Genomic DNA, 6,947 nt, shown 5'->3' on the forward strand with positions numbered 1-6,947 from the left:
TCACTACTAAAAATCGGACTTTTTGCGACGGTCTCAAACGTCGCAAAAGGTCCATATATCGTCGCAAAATACTTTTTGCGACGGAACAGCGACGGAAAATGGGGGGTGACAGAAAGGGGCGTGACAAAAAGTATTTTGCAACGGTTGCAAACCGTCGCATTCTTATAGCGACAGCTAATTAATAGTTTTTGCGACGGTTTTGCCTGACACAAAAAAAGGGGAAAAATGACATTTTTAGTGACGATGTTGATTGCCGTCGCAAAAAAACCTTTTTTAGCGACGATATTTGCCGTCGCAAAAAGTATTATTAGCAACGGTCTAAAACATCGCCAAAAAAATAATATTAAGTTAATACCGTATTGGCAACAGTTTAAACCGTCGCAAAAGATTTATTTGCGACAGTTGAAGCCGTCGCAAAAGATTTGAACTAATATGTATATGCGACAGGTTAACCCGTCGCTAATAAAATATAAGGAAATGAGAATTACATTAGCGACGGTTTACTATTGTCGCAATAAAATTATTTTTTATAAAATCATATTTTATTAAATATTTCCTATACAAATTATTAATATTTTTAAAAATACATCCAAATTCACATTCAAAAAATCATATACCAAGAATAATATACCTTGTAACAATTGTCAATCAAATATTATTTACAAAAAAAAAAATCATCATTTGCAACATAATTATTTTCAAGCTTACAGAAAATGTAAAACATTTGATATTTTTTTCAAAAAAAAAATAAATAAATAAATAAGATTGTAAACTCTAATATCGATATGCGAAGATATCATCACGTTCTCAAAAGGGTTGTACCTGCAAAAAAAAAACCAAAAAAAAAAATCATTTACAATATAATTAATTTCAAGCTTACAGCTGGAGCAACTAAACCTGTTGCCAATAAAAAAAGAATTTATCAGGAAAAAACACTCATGTCATTAGAAGCTTGTTAGTCAATAAATAAACAAAATTCTGTATTAATTTCCAAAATAGAAACTTATAGAATAGTTTATCAATCATCCTACATTTCCTTTATTTGTAGCATCAATTACTACTTCCTCGCTGATATTAAATAGCTGCAAAAACATTTCACCATAGTTAACATACCAAAACACACTTGACAAGTGCAATCAAGAATAATAAATGTTGGAATAAGAGGTGTTCTGAACAAGCTAGATTAAAAACTAGCTTGGTTTAATCAAAACACTAGTAATGTAAAATCGGAATACTAAAAATAAAGAGTCCCACTCAAATAAACAAAGATTTCATAAATGAATTCCGTTAAGTTTTGAAATCTTCAAAGAGTGGATTGACAATTTGGCAGGTCACAATTTATGATATTCCTTCTAAAAATCTGACTACATTGAACAAGGTAACCAACTCAAGTCCGAGTGAATTCTGTCAACAATAAACTAAAAAATAAACTCAACCAAGTGAATTTCTAATGTTCTTCAAACCCCTAATGTTCTTCAAAGCCCATCAACTGGACTAGGAAAAAAAAAGGAGTTGGATTAGAACAAAATAATTATCGTTATAATTTACTCAGAAATGCTTTCGCTGCCTCTGAAATTTCCCAAGCAGAAGATCGAACCTCAACAGTTCTCTTTTTCTAGTCATCGACATTTTTTTAGCCTACGGAAACAAAAAGCAAAATGAATTGGAGCATCTCAATATGGAAATTTTTCATAAAAAAGAAACACATGTTCTCATCATGTTCGACAAATTGCCCAGGTTAACCCAAGCAGTGGAACTAAGTTCCCCAACTGTCACCCAGGTGACCACATACAGAAGTCAACCATCATCCTTCAACTAATCAATGCCATTCAAACTCCGAGGGTTTGTGAATATGGAATGACCATAAAGAAATAAAAATGCCTTGATGTGTGCAAATCAAACATAGATAGCAAATGATAGAAGTAACAAGAGAATATACACTCCAGGATGGGTAAAAAATTGAATATAAAAATCTTAAGACTCATTGTTTTATGTCACAGAGAAAACCAGAATGATCAATCATAAAGTTCTATGCTTTTATGCACCAGCTGCATCATAATTCCAAATAGCTGGCATTAGTGATTAATGGTTGAAAGATGGAGAATGAAAAAGATTTATTCTCTACCGTGCAAAAATTGACAAATCAAAGAAAGGAAGAGAGAGTACTACAGGGCTAGCATATTGTAATGCAAAGCACGATAACAAGAAAACAAGATCACACCCACTACAGAAAACAAATTAAGAATTCTATATGAAGCTCACTGGCAACATTGTCTAACTAATACATGCAGAGAAAATGAAAATGTGAATAATCAGAGCCTTAACTGCTTAGTTGTTTCGGTTCGTGCAGCTTTCACGGTTTCTCTGAGGCTAATAGCTTTCTCGACAAGCTTTGGTATTACCCACTTGATTTTACATGTTACCAAAAGCAACAATTTTCCATTGATAATCTTTTACTTTCTGTTAAGCTTCAATTTTCAGTTTGTCTTTTAACAATGCAACCCAGGTCCTCGGCTATAGACTAATAAACCTTCATTTCTTGAGTCCAAATACTTACTAGTGTGATTTTACCTATTTTGTGCATCTTGGGATATTTGCTGGTTTTTCTTTGTGAAGATTTCACCATCTGAGCTAGCTGGCATCTACACCTACAACTATCCATCCCTCTTCCCCATTCTTCATCTCATCCACATTTAGGTTGCCTACTACAGTTACATATTCAGTTATTGTGGTCCTAATTCATCACATCCACCCTTATCATATGGTTCCAATAAATATTCCAGGTTTGAATGTTCCAAGCATGGGTAAAAAATCACCTCCGCTGCTAGAGGTTGGCAATCTGCTAACTAAAGCTTGCCAAATGTTTATCACAGTTGGACCAATCCATGCATCCCTCAATATGTACCTGATCATAAGTTGGAAAATTAAGACTGTTGTGGCCTAGCGTATAAAAAACCACTTACCATCCTGTGTAAGATCCTCAAATATTGACATGACGTCAGTCTTGAGATGAGCAGGTTCAACAGTTGCAGCAAGCTTCCCCAAGTTTGTTGCAGCAGACCTCCTCACCATAGGCATGTCATCCTGACACAACTGGCTGTATATTGACCGTAATTCTGTCTTTAACATCTCTGAGGCACTAGGGTAAGCAATATGAAATAGTCCACAAGCAGAGACTCGGGCTGTAAACCATTCACCTGCTGCCAGTCTCTATAGAAGGGAACTTACATAAGAAAAGGAATATATTTCTTTGGTAAGAAGAATAATATATCACGAGGATATAAATCAGAAATACTGTAAGCCATTTATAAACACGGAGCAATCCCATAATTAAAATAAATCCAGAGGAAACCTAAAGGAGCAACATGCATATTTCAAGCTGGCAAAATGTACACTTCCATTTTCCAAAATAACACCATCATGGCATCACGCTGTAGAGTAGCCAATGGTAAAGAGAACAACAATGTAACAGGTAGATTTTTTTGTTATGGTAACAATGTAACTGCTTAGTTGTTTCGGTTCGTGCAGCTTTCACAGAATGCTCACACTTTGGCATATTATTGAAGTTCTTGTCCTATCCAACATAAAAGTAACACTTAAAAAAATTACAAAATGCAGGACTATCATGGAGCAAATCAAGCTTACCATAGGAAAAAAAAAAAGAAAAAAAAAAAAGAGGTATGGAGTTCCAACATACCTTAATAATAGGCTCAGCTGAAGGTGCATAGAGTCCAATAAAACAGTAGCAGCAGTAGGTATACTAGAACCAACCATTGCCCAGCTTTAGGTATACTAGAACCAATCAAGGTGCTATTAAACTCCTTAAGAAGTTCACCAGAAGTAAAAAAAAATTTAATAGCCTCAACAATATCCTTACCCACAACCTCCCAGGAACTCTTAAAGAAACTAGCCGGGTAGCCATTGGGTCCAGGGGCCTTGTTCCCATTAACAGACAGGAAAAACTGACTTGCTTGAAAAACAGCATGATGATGTGATTTCCTAACAAATCCAAAGCTAAAAGTTCAACCTTTGAGCTAATTTCCTAACCCCAATTAAAATAAAAACTACCTACCTAAATTAGGACTATGGAAAAAAGCATTTGTAAGACCCTTTTTGTTAAGTTAGTTTGAGAAACAATGATTAAGTAGTCATGGCTGTCATTGAATTCCTTCTTGACAAAAACAGAGCTCTAGAATTTAAGAAAATAAAATAGTTCAAAACATGGTCCTAGCCATGTACACACACAGATTTATCAGACACCATGAAGTCAATGGAGATGAAGAGAAACAATGTACTAGCCACAAAACAAAAAGGACAACTAACTTTAAACTAAAAAATGAGAAAGGGAAACAAAATAAAAATATGAGATATTAAAAAATATTTGCAGCTACTTGAACTAGTAAATATGAAACTGCAAAAACTCGATCATATTAACTTCAAATATTTCATTTCCCCTTTTACATTGATAAATTATAACCTATCAATTTGACAGAATAGAACCTCAACGACATTTCAGCTACACACTCCACTCACATTAATGGTTCTCATAAGTACAGTGTGTTTCACCCATTAATCCCAAAAAAAACAAAACTGTGCATTTGACAAAGAACTTGAACAACCAGCAATTCACACAAATAAATAACCCAGAAAACTCAAAATCATCACAATTCTACCAACAACCAAAAAAAGAAAAAAAAGAAGGAAAAAAAAGTGTATTTCTCACATTAATCCCAAAAAACAAAACTTTGCATTTGACAAAGAACTTTGCTTGAACAACTAGCAATTCACACAAATAAATAACCATAACCCAGAAAACTCAAAACCAACGAATTAACAAATTACAAACCCAGACATCATCATCATCATCATAAAAAAAAAAAAAAAAAAACAAAACAAAACAAATCAATGAGGAAGAATTAGATTTGAAATCTGCAAAACCAGATCTGAAAATTAGTTCCATCAGTTGCTTCCGTTAAAGATAGAATCATTGTCCAAGTTGAAGAGTAATGGGGTTTCTTGAAAGCAAAAATCAAAAATCAGCCTCACTTGAGTCTTCTGTAGCTCGATATACTCTCTCACTAGTCAAAGCATCCAAACCCTTATTCCCATATTCCCTAAAATCAACACTACTAACACCCCTATTCCATTCAAAAGGCACCCAGAACAACTTCGAGCAACATAGAAAGGCACCCATGAAAACTTTTGATTTCAGATCGAAGAGAAGAGAATAGATGAGATGAGTGTGTACCGTCGATCGTTGCCACCATCGAGCCAGTCTTGTTGTACCATCGAACTAGTCTCGCCATTGAAGAGAGATCACCGTTTGAAACCCTTCCCCTTCAAACCCTCTCTTTACTTTCAATTTAAAAGATTGAAAGTAAACCAAACAAAATTAAGAGAAACCCAGATGTGAAAGTACCTCAGAAATCCAGAGAATGAAGCAGAAGGTGTTCGCGAAGAGGAGCGCAGGTTCAGAAACGTGGGATCCAAAGGATATAGGAGGGAGGGACGGAGAGAGGGGGAAAGAGAAGGTTAGAGGCTAATTTATCAAACCTCGTCGCAGGCATCCAGATTTCACAACCGCCTCCTCTCGTCGTCGCAGCCCCCGCCAGAGTGATAGAGTGACGACTGGGTGAGAGGGAGGGAGGGACAGAGCAGTGAGATTGGGGCTTTTTTTTTTTTTTTGATCTCAAGAGATAACAGAGAGTTTGGGAGTATCGGGAAAGAGGGAGAGTGGGAGGGGGTTTTGGCGCGAATTTAGGAATTACTATTTGCGACGATATTAAGGCCTGTCGCGAGTGAAAGAGAAAAAAATAAAATTTTGCGACGGATTGCCAAAAGAGCGTCGCAAAAAAGAAAAAAAAAAATTTAAAACCAAAAAAATTTTGCCACGTTTAACTTACCGTCGCATATGACCTTACTTTTTGCCACAGGCTAATTTTTCCCGTCACAAAAACTATAAATGTCGTGACGGCACTTAAACCGTCGCAAAAAGCAAGCTTTTGCGACGGCACTTAAACCGTCGCAAATTGTTCCGTGTCAAATGCCCCTTTTTCTAGTAGTGCCTCTTGCTTGCTTGGGTAATACTCTAATATTACTTTACTATCTAGGTTCATAATACTCAACAAAGTATTCAGCTTGTTTGGTTTTGGTTTCCAGAAAACTGAAACCAAACAAACAATTAGAAAGAATCTTTTCCCTGCGTGTTCCCTTGGACACATGGCATCACTACAATCGATTGCTTAAACCATAAGCCAATCTTGGGGGTGTATAAATACCTACCACTCATCAAAACTCCATGAAAAAAGAAATCACTTCATATCTCTTTCTTAGAGACTCAAGGGGGGGTTTTGTCAACATAGTAAAAAGCCAATTTTTTGGTTTTTTGGATTTTTTAAGTCATATCATCTCTCTACTTTTTTAACACAAAAAAAATCAAAAAATCAATTTTTTACCAACTTTCCAAACACCTCTCACTCATAGGAGCTTGAAGAGCTTTGGAAAAGTGAGAGCTCTTGAAGTCATTTATCTAATCATTTAAAACTTAATTGTTTGATTTGTTTTTAATATAAGCCATTTATTTATTTTTGCTAAGTAAAATCGATGAAAAAAAGGGCATTCGGTCCATAAATTCAATTTTGATTTTTTTTTTATTCAAAGGCCCGCACTCTAAAATACTTTGTCCACAAGGATAAGGTCCCACAAAATGACCAAACTACCAGGTATATATATATGTGTGTGTGGTATACACGTGAACCAAACCCAACCCTCTATCTCTCTCTTCTCTCCTATGATCAACTACCCTCTCTCTCTCCCTCTCTCTCTCTCTCATGCGATCGTCGTTGTTGCCTCATCGCCGTTCTCCACTCCTCCACTTTTTCTATTCAACACCGCTACAATCGTTGTTAATCTCCTCCTTTGTGGCTTCGGAGACACCATCGTAGCAC

At 35.7% G+C, this 6,947-nt stretch overlaps 1 long non-coding RNA gene across 2 annotated transcripts; it reads right to left on the bottom strand.

The window, feature by feature from the left end:
- Positions 1-730: 730 nt before the first annotated feature.
- On the bottom strand, positions 731-5,925 carry LOC114322520 (uncharacterized). 2 transcript variants are annotated; one of them, XR_014346556.1, is made up of 3 exons: positions 5,249-5,925; positions 2,964-3,210; positions 731-822 (listed from the first exon to the last, which is right to left on the bottom strand). It is a non-coding gene; the product is annotated as an uncharacterized LOC114322520 (long non-coding RNA). The 2 variants fall into 2 exon arrangements; XR_014346555.1 differs by lacking the exon at positions 731-822 and adding an exon at positions 833-1,638.
- Positions 5,926-6,947: the final 1,022 nt, after the last annotated feature.

This window comes from Camellia sinensis, chromosome 12 (assembly GCF_055761805.1).
Source record: "Camellia sinensis isolate YWXY chromosome 12, ASM5576180v1, whole genome shotgun sequence".
Classification (NCBI taxonomy): domain Eukaryota; kingdom Viridiplantae; phylum Streptophyta; class Magnoliopsida; order Ericales; family Theaceae; genus Camellia; species Camellia sinensis.